We start from the raw sequence: 15311 nt of genomic DNA on the forward strand, positions 1-15311 counted from the left end.
ATAGGGGCTTGTGGAACCTGTATCACTGGAACTTGAGGCACATTAGAATTTTGCATTTTCAGTCTCTCTATTCTCTGTGACTGTATGGTGTTATTACTCTGGGGCTGTGTAAATCTTGAATTCTGAACCTGGTTCTCATTTATAACTCTATTAGGGTTAAGATAACAATCCAACTTTGAGTGCCCTAACTTACTGCAATAATGATAAGAAGTCTACCTCTTCATAGTTGTCTCAATAATCCCAGTACTCAGGTCGATTGGAACACCATGACCTCTACTTTGTTGTGGGAAGACTTTTCCACCTTGCATCATGGGAGCTCCCTGCAGATACACATCGTGCACAGTACCAACATTCCCTACATACGGTTGACTCTAACTTGTTTTCTGTGCTGCTTTTCTCTCTGCGACAATCAATTTCTCTTTCAATCACATCTGCTTCATTTCCAATACATCACTACAATATTTGGCATATCTTAAAAACTCATTGTTGGAACTGGCCCTTCTTGCAGGGTCACCCTCAAACTTTTTTTTCTTCTTCCTCCCTTATTTTTCCTGACCCATGGCTGTTGGAAATAGGACTCTGCGCACTTTACCACTGCTTATCAGTGCTAAAGTGCATATGCTCTCTGTGTAAATTGTTATTGTGATTGGATATACATGATTGGCATATTTTTATCACCTTATAGTCCCTAGTAAAGTGCACTGGGTGTGCCAGGGCTGGTGTTGACAAATGCTACTAGTGGGCCTGCAGCACTGATTGTGCCACCCACAGGAGTAGCTCTAAAATGGTGTCTCAAGCCTGCCACTGCAGTGCCTGTGTGCAGTTTGAAAACTGCCCTGTCCTCCTGGTCAGTGTCCCCACTGACCAGGCCTAACCCTTCCCTTTTTGTGCACATTGGTCACCCCTATGGAAGGCCCAAGGTACCCCCCTGGGCAGGGTGCAGTGTATGTGAAAGGTAGAGCATGTACTGGTGCAGGTGACATGCTCTGGTAGTGAATGACAGCCATGCTCGTGCCAAGCTACCTAGAGGGTGAGCTGGGGTTATCTCAGAGGGTTTCCTCCTTACCCTGACTAGAAGCAAGGGTCCCTATTTGGACAGTGGTACCTACCCCTGCCAACTGGAGACCCCCAGTTCTAACACTCATCAACTGGTTTATTCTACCAACAGATCAAATGCTGTTGAATCATCAAGCAAATATCAGGTCTCAATCCTGTCACAAACCAGGACAAAACATTTCCCATGTCTTTTGCTTCAAGAGTCTCCATTCCACTATGCTGCTTAAACACACACAAGAATCTCTCATAATAGGCATGCACTGACTCTTTGGGCTATTGGGTAGTCCTGTCAATCTTAACCCAATCAATATATTTAGCTGGTATTTTCCCCTTCAAAAAGGTTATCACCTGTTGATACTTTTCCAGCGCTAACAGTGATGGGTGTCACAACGCCCTCCTACGCTCTCTCTCTGCCACAACCAATTTATATGCCCCTGCATAGTGGTATAGCATGCAGGGTTCATGTTGTATTACCTTTGTGATGCCTTATGATGTACTATGATGCCATTACTGATGTTCCCCAAAACCCTTAATTCTATTGCGCTTGAGTTTTTGCAAGCGTCCCCCAGAGTCTGTAAACCCATTACACTTGAGTCCCTGCAAGCTTCCCCAGGAATCCTGTGAGCCAATGGCAAGCCTTGTTACCGCTTCAACTAAGGCCCTGGTGTTGTTTTCCGTTATCCAAGTCGAGCGCAAAGGATACATTTGTTTCCTGTTATTTGGTTCCTATTATCAAGTTGCACCTGCCCTTCCTTTAAGGTTAAAGCGAGTATACTAACCCGCGCTTTCTTCAAGGGTTCAAAAACCTTCAATGCAGCCATGTGCCCCATATGCCATACACGATCTAGCTTCATCCGTTGAGGGTAAAGGGTATATAAACCCCACCCAACGCTGAGTCGTTACTTGGCCTCACTCTCTGTGGACCAAGTTTCACCCTTGCTTCTCAACTGAAGAATCTAGCCAGAACCAACAAGCACTCCAGTCTCCTTCAAGTCCAAGTGAACCAGTGGGTCCCGTGGGCTTCAGTTCCCTTGACATCTTCCTCATCTCTCCCTCCTGCACAGCTACTCTGGATACCCTGCAACTCCCACGGTCAAAGCCTCTAGATCTTCAAACTTCAGTCAAGTGGAAGAACTAGGTTGAATGCTTGATATCAGATTAGTGTGCACTAATCCCCCTATAGTAGGAAGCAGGACTGAGTATCAACATCTTCAAAGACCATAGTCTTTTCCTCTATGCCCTCCCTGTGATTGACACCAGCACTTCGTGTGTTTTTATACTCCAGACCCTTCTTGCAACCTTGTCACTACAACCGATTGTACAAGAAATAACAACTTCATGGCTCTGTGTTCCTCTGATGAACAGTAGTGCCATATATATACATGAACCTAGTACCCAAACATGTGTTCCAAGTTTGTCCTGGGGAGTGCAAGTAACTCTAACTTATGTTCTGAGTTTATCTCCGGGAGTCCATACACTCCACTCTGTGATTTTGGTTATTCTTCTCTCATACTGAGCAGCTGATGAAACCTGTAAGTGTATGTCACTGAAGTCAATGCATCCTCATTGTACGTTGAATCCTGTTAGTGTACTGATAGTAACTGCCTCCTCTTGTTATGTCCAGTGTATTACAGCATCACACAACCAGAGGTTCTGGTCCAGTGCACATCTACTTCCCAAAGCCAGAAGGTCTCAGAAGTTACAAATCATCTTACACAGTGTTGCACAGCCGCTGAGCAGGTCCGATACCACAAGTCTCTCTTTTCTTATTTTATCCCAACAACCCTTTCCCCAGGGGGCCATGCACAATCTAAGCAGTTAAGTCCAATGAGCTTGTGTGGCTCTGAGAGAGAAAGGAGGTGTATCATCGGCACCAGTATGGTCTCCAAGGTTGGGAGCAGTTGAGTGCATAACAATGGGGCATGTAATATTGGATTTTTCTGAGATTCCTTCTCCAGCCACTCTACAGACACTTTACATTCTGCCCACAAATCACTTGGTACCACAATGTCGAAGCAGGTATTCAAATCTACTCACTAAATTTGTGAAATCTTCAGAAATTGCTCAACCTGTGAATACCATTCCATTGGTTTTCTCTAAACTTTTGGGATATCCTTGGTGAATGAAGATAACTGTTACTCCAAGGCACATGGACATCACCTCTACCAGGCACTTCCCTCAATGGAAAATTTGATGTGTCCTCTCCATCATTCGAAGACAGAGGCAGCTCTCCTTTTGATTTCATTTGACATTTCTTCTTTACCTTCCCACTTTTCTAGCTCACTCCATTTTCAAGAGGCACTAATTAATTCCTTAATTTGTGTTTTCATGCTTTGTGTTCTCATATTGCAAATGCCAATCTCATTAAAACATACATGATAGCTTTTCTGCAAATACATGGCTCGGCCTAAATCTACATCATAAGTTCGGGTCAATTCAGACAATTTATCATGAGATTGCTCTGTTTATTTGGTGACATCTTTACAAATGAGTACAAGTTTGTTCTCTTGGTAAGTACCTAATTGGGAAAGATCAAGGGTTTCCTAATATCACCTCATCCATTTCTAACTTTAGTTTGACCACATCCACTGTATTTTCCCTCACAGTGATCTGAATTATTTCATTGCTTAAACAAGAACCTTCACTTTCTTTTGGGGACCCATTGAAAAATCTAAACCAATCATCTAGTTCTTGGGCACTAATAACATTCTGTACTATAGAGGTATTAGATGCTATATTTTCTCTGGGATCACTGTTGATAACACTTGGAGGTGAATTCCTAAACGACAAGTCAAAATCTGCGATCTTTGACTGGACTCTTCTACAGGAGTGAATCCTGTCTGATTCATGGTTGAAGTTGTAGCAGCAACATAAGAGGCATTCACCAGAGTCCGGACTAAAGGAGTATTTGCTATTCCTGGGACTACAGCAGCATTAGCTGATACTTCTACTCCAGCAGGAATTGTTAAAGTATGTGTTGTGTTTCTTGCTGTTTCTGGTTTATACAAAGGAAAAGCAGGACCAAGAGTGACCGGAAAAGTAATTGCATCTGAGGCCTTGGGAACAATGGAGTTAACAGGGGCACTAATCCCTGAACTCTCTCCTATCAGGTTCTGACTCATATTTACTACCCTATTTACTGTTGCAGTGGCTATTCCAGAGTTTCCACTGGGAACTGCACCAATAATTCCCTCGGGTTGGACCACATTAAATGGTGGTGGACGCGTTAATAACAACATATCTAGGATATTGTCACCAGAATCACTATCAATGTCTTTGCCTACTCCCTTTAAATTTCATGTCTTTTCCTCCTCCTTCTTCTTCCCTTTCTTTTCTTTCTCTTTCTCAAGTTCTTCACTCGTCAATACAGAGAACAGTCTAGTTCCCTCTACTAGATCAGTTCTCCACCGCCATTCTTCTGCATTCCATGGAGCATTGGCATAGCTCTGCACTACCTTTCAGACTCTTCCCTGTTATTTTTCCTTTTGCCTAACCTGAGCTGCATGATCCGAAGAATTATGTGCTTCAAAATGTGCAGGCCTAGGAGGCAGATTAATTTCGTACAATATAAATCTCATGTTTTCAATGATTGTCAAATTAAATGTGCCATAGCAAGGGAACATCAATCCACCTTCTTTCTCTGTGGTCTTATGCCATTGATTCAGCCAAATACATGGAGGAAGGCCCACGTGTATGGCCATATAGTGACCTGGCATATCTTCTGGTGCTGTGTCTTCCACATTTCTATCAGGAATTCTCTCATCTCGCCTTATCAGATTTTGTATAGCCTTAAAGAATTCATTCTGCATCAATAATGTCAACAATCATGCTCCACTAAAGAATTGATAGTATTCAGTAAGACAAGAAATGGTCTGGAGTGACACTTTCCGGCCAACTCTGACTCACACTTGAGTGAAACCTCGACCATTGGAGAATCCACCAGATCAGTGTAGCTTCACCCCTGCCTAAAGGATCTACCACAACAATCACATTTTACTCTCACACAAAGATAACTGTCCCTATCTCAATTCTACCATTGGTGGTACATCGAGACAACAACCACAAAATTTAGCAAACAATTACAACACAGATTTTTCTACACTGATAACTTATTACTCTCCCTGGATCTTGGGCTACTTTGAGCCCGATAACCACTTCCACTACATTGCATGAGGAGCTTCCACATTTGCACAGCTTAAAACACCTGCACATCACACCACTAAATCTCTGCGCAAAACAAAAAAATCTATACACAAGCAATTGCAACGGTGACCTTATTTGTACTCACTCCTCCGCTGTTACAACTCTCTTCCAAACCAGTGGATTTCTGCCAATCCTCAGACTTCAGACTTGCGCTTAAGGGGGTTGGACTGGGTTTGGGCAAGACTCAGCTGTTACATGGATACAGGAACACCCTCTGTCTCAAGAACTAAACCATCAAACAAGCTACTAACTGAGATCATGCATGTGCGTGATTACAATCTGCCATCTGATGAATCTTTTTAAATTGACTGAGACACAAACTGAGTTAACAGTAATAAACAATTCAACTTTCCTGAAGCTCATTGGGCTCCACAATAAGGACCAGGAATCAATAATTGAAGTTAATTTGTTTCATTTCCAATTAATAATCAGTCCAGTTTATATGCATGTCAAGAGAATATGAAAAAGATACAAGAATACAGCTGGTAAGCTAAAATATTGCACTAGATTCAGTCTCAATAGATTAAGATATAAAATAAACACAGTCAAAGCAGTCCTCAAACTGAGAAATAGGAATAGGTGTTCGTTAAAGAAACTCTGATTCACTCTCCTAAAGATTAATAGGTTCTGAATACATCTAATCAAGGTTCTAAGTGTAGAATAAGTATGGTTAGTAGAATAGGGTCTCAATGATATTGCAAGAATGTGTCAGCATAGTAAATACTCCAGTATAAGTATTTCAGAATTGGAATAAGTGTTTAGCATGGAGCTTCACAGTTGGAAGAATAAAGGAAGCAGGGAGGTCTGCGCCCCTCAAAGTCCAAGAGAATCTGTTCTAACTTCTAACAGAGTGAACACTAATTAAAACCAATATAACTTCAGCAGCAATCATATCTCATCCCATCCCACCAGGCCAGGTACCAATCATTTCACTTCTTCGGGTATGCATTTGCAACATCCCTACATATTCACATCCCACTGAACCTTGACAGTTACTACAACCTTGAGCATGTCTCTTACCTGATAGATGATGAATAGAAGGCTTCACCTTCTCATTAGTTCTACACATTTCTTGCCATGATTTCTCTTCTCAAGCCTTACTATCAATAAAGTAAAACGTACAACAATACTTCTTTTCTCTAGCTACTGAAGCCTTAAGAACTTCAAAAGAAAGAACACACTAGCCAACCAAAATACATTTCAAATTAAGGCCTTTAGTAAGGCACACTTCAACTAAAAATGTAATAGGCCTATCAAACACATAGTTATACTTGATTATATATAACTCAAGAGCAAAAGCAAGCTGTTGTAAAAGCATACATGATTACACATTTAAAGGTAGCTCTCAGAATAAATATAGAGGTGACTTAAAGTGTAAGTACAAACCTGAATACAGAATACATGTCTTCATGTTAAACTGAACATTAATGCACACTTTATGAAACTCTAGTTTCTACAGTGAATACATTTCATCAATATGTTTAATTCTTCACACATGTTAATAAAGTTATGGCACAAAGTAAATACAGTGTCAGATAAAGGTGCATAAGGGTATTTCTTTGACATGTAAGGGTGGAGTCTAACTTGTGCTACTCCAATAGGGAGATGAGGAGGGAGCACCTTAAGCCTCTTTTTAGCCTCAGTAAATTTGAATTTGGCTATTTCCAAATTTAAACTCATAGTACATTTTGATATGATCACAACCCTCAGAGCATCGAGATTATAATTGCTAAGGGGGAAAATGTATGCAAAGCACATATATTGGTTGAGGATATTATGGCAAGCGGAACAAATTGTTGTAAATAAAACAGCGGTATTATTAAGTATTAGCTGAAGCCATAATGCATCAGTCCAAATATCTAGTATAGGGATTTCATTTTGTATTTCGAGTCCACCATTTTCATGCCCTACATTGCCATGTGCTCAATGTTCTGATTGTCCTACCTCTCTGCCAGTTATACTGTGGATTCTCCCTAGCAACAGTTATTATTAGTCCTTCTTGAGAGTGTAGCGCATGCTCAGCAGAAGTAACAGTTGTTCCTTATTAGCATAGCCCTCCCATGTTCTAGAAATACTGTTAGCTCCACCCACTGATATATTTGGAAATGTCCTTACGTGGTTGTAACCTCTGTCTAAGCTGTAAGCTGAACCCCTTCCACTGTGTATAAAAGGGGCCATGTGCTTGTATTCAGTGAGCTACTCTGTACAATACTGTAGAAGTGTTGTGGAGGTTGTATCACCACCTTTAAAGGTTTATTAAACTATGTTTTTGTATTTCCAGTTTCCTTGCCAACTTCATTTGTAAGTCTAAGGACTTTGTACACAGAAGGGCGAACCCTTTCGGTACCTTTGGGCCTTGCTGAGGCCTGAACTCATCAATTGGCGCCCGTCAAGTGGGGCTCATCGGCGACTCGGAAGCTCGAAGGACTGGTCGTGACGAAGGAGTGGAACTCTGCCGGGGAAGTGATCACTGCCAGCGGCGTCTTTAGTCCTGGCATCCTGAGGTATTTCTTCCTTCCTTCCGATCTGACCATCTGGGTGGCGCCGGTCTTCGACTGAGACCTCTTCTGTCGATTTGCTGTGGATAAGCTGTTTGAGCAAATTGTGGAACTTGGCAAGTGGAATCTGGACGCTCGTGCTTGGTAAGGACCAATGTATGGTAATCACTGTGAGTGTTTATGGTAGCCAGTGATTAGCAAGGCAGTTTTAGGATACGCTTGCTGTGGCTTATGGATATGGATATGGATATGGAGATGTTTGGATGATCGATCATATTATGATTATGAGTATGGGTATATATGCGTTGCAACACATATAGGTAGGCAATGTGGAGATTTTTCTCCAACATATGGTTGTGAGCGGCGCAACGATTAAGTGCCATTTTTCTGTATAATATTGTGTATTTCGCACTATTTCTAGCATGCCTGCTTTTAGCGCACTACGTAAGTGGTGCTGCTGTGGAAACCGGTTAAGTCTTGAAGAATCGCAGCCGGCTCCCCCAGAAGGGACGCCGAATAGGGACATGTATATTAAGTTTGGTCTTTCCCCTATAATGTACAGCACATTGTGGAGGAAGTATACCAAGAAGGATCCTGAGTTGAGATGGCCTTTGTATGGTTCGTTTGATGTGCGCAAAATTGAGTATGTGGAACAGTGCCTGTGTAAGCGCCGAGCAAGACAAGATATGTTTGAGAGTGTGCGAATGTGGGTGAAAGAAGTACGTGAGCGAGAGAAACGTGAACATGCGCTGATTGAGAAAGAGCAGAGGAAGAATGTGCGTGAGAAGGCGCAAGAAATGAGACAACATGAACAAAAAGATGCGGAAGAAAAACGGGAAAAGGAACGTAGATTGCAGATATCTGGCCAATATCCCATTCGTCGGCCTCTTTATCCTGTCCTTAATAATGCTGATGATGATTTTTCATTACTAGATCGTTCTCCGCCTCCGTATGCTGGCCCGTCTGCTCCGAAAGGGGAAGATGAGGATTCTGGATCATTTATAGATAAGGTAGACACGCGGTCTAAGCTAACATCTGATCGTATGGCGGAGCTCCGACAAATTTCTTATCGTATTCTTAAGGGTACAATTCCTCTTGCTGAAATATTGTTGTCTCTTGAAAAATGGCCGGACAGGGAAAAAATGTATTTTCTTGAAACCCTTTCTGATGAAGTAGTCGGGGCTTTTCGAAAATATTCTCCTGTTCTTGAACCTGATGACATAATACAAGATAAGAAAGAATTGCGTAAAGGTCTCTTTTCTCCTTCCCAGGCAGCTGATGCAGTTCGACGGTTATTCGTATTGCGGGATGAGGCGTCTCGGTTACGAGAAGAAAAGCGACAAAAGACAGTGGAGTGGCGACGGGAAGCAATCACCTATCTTTTCTTCAGATAAGGTCGATATTGTGCATGTTAAACCTATGCGAGAGGCAGCGCCTTTGTATGTTCCTCCTAAAGGAGCGGGTACTAGTTCAGATAAAGATTCAGCTGATGCCCGAGGGTATTTTATCTATAATTGGGTATATACTCCTTGGAATAGAGCGGATGTTATGGCCTTAAAGAAAGCGTTACCTGCCCCACGGAAAAATTCTGCTGCCTTTTATGAGGAAGTTGAGGGGGCTTTGAATTCTTGTACTATGACATTAGCTGACGTTGATTTATTCTTTGGTCTTATATTACCCCCTGACATGTGGAGATCAGTACGGAAAATTGATGATTTAGTGACGTTTAAAGCTAAATGGGAAGACATTGAGGAGGAGGACAGAGCTAGGAAACCTGTGCAGAAACCACCCCAGCTCATTCTAGACCTCCCTGCTGCTATTTTGATTAAATTAAAGACGATTATTCCCCCTAAAAAGATTGACTGGACTATGTTAGCATCTTGCAAGCAAAAGACAGATAAATCAGTTTCTGACTTCTTTACGCGATTTGAAGAAACTTTTCACGATTTCAGTGGTCAGTCTCTGACGGATGACACGGGTCGACATCTGTTTGTAGACAAATATGTTTCGAATTTATTACCGGGAGTAGCAGCTCGGTTGAAAGCGAGTGAAAGCTCCTGGACGACTTCGACTCCGGCATCCCTCCTGACAATGGCTCAGTATTACGAGCGTCAGGAACTAGAAGCAAAAAGTAATGAAGATAAGAAATCTAAGGATTTGAAAACAAAAGTTATGTTAGCACAAGTGTATGGACCACCCCAGAGAGGAAATAATAGAGGTGGTCGGGGTTTTTATGATTCTACATATAACCGCACAGACTTGGCTAAAGATCAATGTGCATATTGTAAGCAACTAGGCCACTGGGCCAATGAGTGTCCTTTAGCGCGAGAACACAGGGCTATGGGACGGGGTAGAGGTTTTGGGAGAAATCGTGGGGTTTTTTCTGGACCACGAGGTAACCTAAATGACAGGGTTAGATTCGAATCTAGGGAGCAACAACAAGGAGGGTCTAATACCTTTGATAGACGAAATCAGTATCAGATGTCGGACTATGTGCACCCCGAAAGTCATGATTCCCAATATGCATAGGATTGCGTAGGATGGGGGGAGGAATCAGTTGAAGTACCAGTAGATCAGAGGGGTCCTTATGTTACAGCACATGTTTTGGGTTCTACTGATCAGTTTCTGGTTGATACAGGGGCTACTCGTAGCGCTTTGTCTAAACAATTGGTTCCGAGGGCTCCCCTGTCTGGCTTAACGATCACATCTGTAGGGTTCGATGGAACACCTTCTCTTAGCCCATTATCCCAACCCCTTGCATTTCATGTCGACAAATTTACAGCACCATGTCCATTCTTGCTTTCCTCAAACACGCCTGACAACATTGTGGGTCTAGACATGCTGAAACATTTTAGAGCCACAATCCGCTGCTCCCCTGAAGGAGTACGCGTGATTTTAAATGACAATTACCCTGCAAAAGAGAGAGTGTGTATGGTCGCTGAAAGTGCTGCATTAGCCTCTTTACCTCACACGTTGTGGGCTACTTCAGACACTGATGTGGGACAGATGGTCATTCCCCCGGTTCGCATTAGTGTAAAGGAGGGAGCTGTGTTGTCACGCCTGCCTCAATATAGGATTTCACAGGAGGGTGAGGAGGCGCTCATACAGATTGTGCAGGATCTAATTCGAGTGGGGGTGGTGGAAGAAGTCTCATACAATGTTTGTAACAGTCCTATTTTACCAATCTTGAAGAAAGACACTGATACTAGGGTATATCGATTTATTATTGATTTGAGGGAGGTGAACAAGATAGTGGTGCCCCAATACCCTGTTGTTTCTGACATCACGACACTCCTTACCTTGGTCCCACCAACAGCGACAACATTCTCGGTTGTCGACCTGAAGAACGCCTTCTTTTCGATCCCTATTCACCCTGATAGCCGTTACCTTTTCGGCTTCACTTTGAATAATCGATCGTATAGATTTTGTAGAATTCCACAGGGCTATACTGAGAGCCCTAGTATCTACAGTCAGGCATTGAAAAGACAGTTGGATTCCTTTGTCTTGCTTGAGGGGGTAGTGCTTATTCAATATGTCGACGATATTTTGTTGGCTGCTGACACCCCTGAGCAATGTGAGACTTGTACGTTGTCTTTGCTTTCCTTTTTGGCTTCTCACAATCATAAGGTATCTAAGAAGAAATTGCAATTCTGTAGACCAAAGGTGACCTACCTAGGCCACCTTTTGTCTAAGGAGGGGCGTGCACTTACATCAGATCGTATCCAAGCCATCCTGGACACACCAACACCTTCTACACAGAAAGATGTTCGAGCATTTTTGGGTCTTACGTCCTTTTGTAGGCAGTGGATACTGGGGTTTTCACAAATAGTCAAACCACTGTTAGCGCTATTGACAAAAGACACTCCAATTCCCCTTCCTTGGACAGATGAATGTGAAAACGCTTTCCAACAGTTACGTCAGGCCCTTTGTTCAGCACCAGTGTTAGGCACTCCTGATTACACGAAACTTTTCACATTATATGTACATGAGAGAGATGGATGTGCGTCATCTGTGTTAGTACAGATGCACGGGGACAGGCAGCGTCCGTGTGCATATTTCTCGGCATTGCTCGATCCTGTCGCTCGGGCATTGCCGGGGTGTTTTCGTTCGGTCGCAGCGACAGCTGTGTCAATACGTCAGAGTGAGGGAATAGTGTTATCTCACAAGCTGTTAGTGTTGGTTCCCCATGCTGTTGACGCCCTTTTGAATCAAACAAAGACGCAGCATTTAACAAGTGCCCGTCTGACCGGATATGAACTAACGTTGCTGGCTCCCCATATCACATTGAGGAGATGTGCTACGTTAAATCCAGCAACATTGTTACCATTCCTGACGACTCAGCCTGAGGCACAAGAAGCACATGATTGTATTTTTGTGACTGAGGAACAGACAAAGGGTCGTATCGATCTCCAGGATACGCCTTTCTTAGATGTAGATGGAGAATTATGGGTGGATGGCTCCTGCCTGAAGCTACCGGATGGTACGACTTCGGCAGCATATGCCATCACTACTTTGTATACTATCGTGGAAACAGCACGCATACCACAGAAATCAGCCCAGGCAGCGGAGCTGATAGCATTGACACGAGCATGTGAGCTTAGTGCAGAGTTGTGTGTGAATATTTATACAGATAGCCGCTATGCTTTCGGAGTAGCGCACGACTTTGGCCTGCTCTGGAAGGAAAGAGGTTTTCTGACATCACACGGAACACAAATTATGTATGGAGAACTGGTGCACAATCTGTTGACTGCCCTGACATTTCCTAAGAAGATAGCTATAGTGAAATGCAGTGCACATAAGAAAGTTATTGACAAAGTAGGGCAAGGAAATGCTTTCGCTGACCAAGTAGCACGAGAAACTGCAATGAGACCTGACTCCACTTCAATGTATGTTGTGAAGTCACAAGCAGAACGATGGCATGATGCTAGGAAAGAAGTGAGGGAAATACAGAGAGTTGCTTCTGATAAAGAACGAGAGCAATGGTCTGAAAATGGAGAACTGGATGATGAAGGTTGTTGGCGCAACAAACAAATGGATAGGGGGAAGTTGCCCACAGCTTTTGTCCAACCTATGGTTCAAATGGCACATGGGCTAGCACATGTTGGAGCTTCAGCGATTGTGAAATTGCTTGTGCAAGTTTGGGAGCATCCGGAGATTGCTAGCACGGCCAAGAGAGTGGTACAGACCTGTATGATCTGTCTTAAATACAACCCAGGGAAAGGAACACGGACTCCAGCAGGAGGATTTGAAATACCTACTGCACCTTTTGAAGTCCTGCAAATGGACTATATCCAACTTGAACGCTGTAATAATCTAAAGTACGTCTTGGTGGTGGTGTGTGCTTTCAGTAAATGGATTGAAGCCTACCCTACTAAGGACAATACTGCAATGACTACAGCAAAGGTGCTACTGAAGGAGTTCTTCCCTAGGTATGGTGTTTGTAGACTATTATGGAGTGATAACGGGCCTCATTTTATAGCAGACGTTATCAAGTACGTTCTGAGAGGTCTGGGGATAAAACAGAAGTTTCATGCAGTGTTCCATCCACAGTCGGCTGGCTTGGTGGAACGCTACAATGGAACACTGAAGCTTAAACTAGCAAAGATCCAGGCTTCCACTTCTCTGACTTGGCCCGACGCTTTGCCTTTGGCATTGTTGTCAATAAGATCAGTACCACACTCCCGAACCGGCCTTACACCGTATGAAGTGGTGTTTGGTCGTCCCATGAATATTTGGGGAGTGCCCAAACCAAGTTCCGTATATGATGTACCTTGTGTATTGATGAATGACTATCTGGCACAATTAACTGATAACTTGGTTTCTATTCATCAACAGGTTCGAGAAGCACTCCCTGACCGGTCCACAGGTGAGGGTCATAGTCTCCGACCCGGTGACTTCGTCCTCATCAAGGCGTTCGAGAGGAAGAGTGGCCTGGAGCCCCGATGGTGCGGTCCCGAGCAGGTTCTGCTCGCAACAAGAACGGTCGTCCGAGTGACCAACCGGAAGAACTGGATTCACTCCCTTCATTGTCGCAGAGTGCAACCCGGATTGGTGGAGCCTGCCGTGTTGACTGACCATCGAGAAATCCTGACTACAGAGAAAGGCCCTGCTGTGGTACCTGATGAGCAAGAGGAGTTCTTCCCGGACCCGACGACTTCTGGAGTAAGAAAATACAACCTTCGACCCAGGAAGAAGTTTTCTGCTGTTTAGACTGCTGTCAGAACGGCCTCTTGGTTGGTGCAACAGGGAGCCGATGAGGCAAGGGGGGGGGATCAGCCTTGCATTAGAGTAGTGACACCCATCTTGGCCCGTTGGTGAAGAAAACAACAGCCGCCTTGGGGGAAGAGTTCTGACAGCCTTTTTTTTTAGTTTCAGGAAGATTTGCGAGACATTTGTTCAACATGGAGAGAAAGAAAGTGATATGCGCCTTCGGATTTATTGCTAGTGTGGCAGTTGTTGCCATTATCACGTGCTTTGTTGAGGATGTAATTCCTGCCCGTGATCTATATGTGGTTTCTACACCGGTGCCAGAGGAGCATTTCTTTTATACGCTCCCCTATCAGGAATCAAAACACTGCTTGTCCTTTGTAAATAACACCTTCATTCAGATGCTACATCATACCCACACTGCTACAAATGAAACAAATTGCTGGATATGTGGTATGATGCCAGCGCACCAGAAGAAGGGGGGAACACCGTTTATACCTCTCCCTTTCTCTCATAATGGTTCTTGTCGTGCCTGGTATACTCTTCTATTTGCCACAAGAAAGCCTGCTGTTGGAAGATTACTTTTTAGACTAAACAAAGAATGTCACCAGAATAAAGAAGGCTATCCACAAGCCAATGGAACAATATGGGAGTGGGAAGAATATCGACCGGACAATGAGTCTACTCCCTACATTTTTACGAACACTAGAGACACTGTCGAAAGTGAAAAATTTGTGATCTTAGTTGCACAAGCACAAGCGGACTTATGCGTACAAAGTGTTGGGTACATCCCTGTAGGTGTTAGTGATTGTATTAAAGTCTTAAATATAGATGGTCTGAATAATAGCACATTTTTAGCATCCCATAATACATATTTTGTATGCGGTAATAGAGGATATTATCGATTACCAGCTGGCTGGTCAGGAGTATGCTATGTATCGTTTTTATTACCACCAGTGTTTTTAGCACCTGCCACTTATCATAAAGACTTGAAATTGTTGAATAATGCCACTGTGAATAGATACAAACGTACTTTATCTATCGATGATGTGGACCAGACCGACACTAGTTTGCAGCAATATGTAGATTTTAACCTAGGGTTATTCTTTTTTGTTGGAGCTGCCCTAAACAGTAGAAAGATAAGAAGATTAACTAGAGTTGTAGAGGCAGTGACCAACCAAACTGCTGCAGCACTAGGAAACGTAACTGAAGAGTTGCAAATTACTAGAATTGTTGCCCTGCAAAACAGAATGGTGTTAGATGTCATATTAGCAGAAAAAGGAGGAGCTTGTAGACTTATTGGAAGTAGCTGTTGTGTCTTCATCCCAGACAACTCGCCTTCTGTTT

This window comes from Lissotriton helveticus, chromosome 5_1 (genome assembly GCF_964261635.1).
Source record: "Lissotriton helveticus chromosome 5_1, aLisHel1.1, whole genome shotgun sequence".
NCBI classification, from domain to species: Eukaryota; Metazoa; Chordata; class Amphibia; order Caudata; family Salamandridae; genus Lissotriton; species Lissotriton helveticus.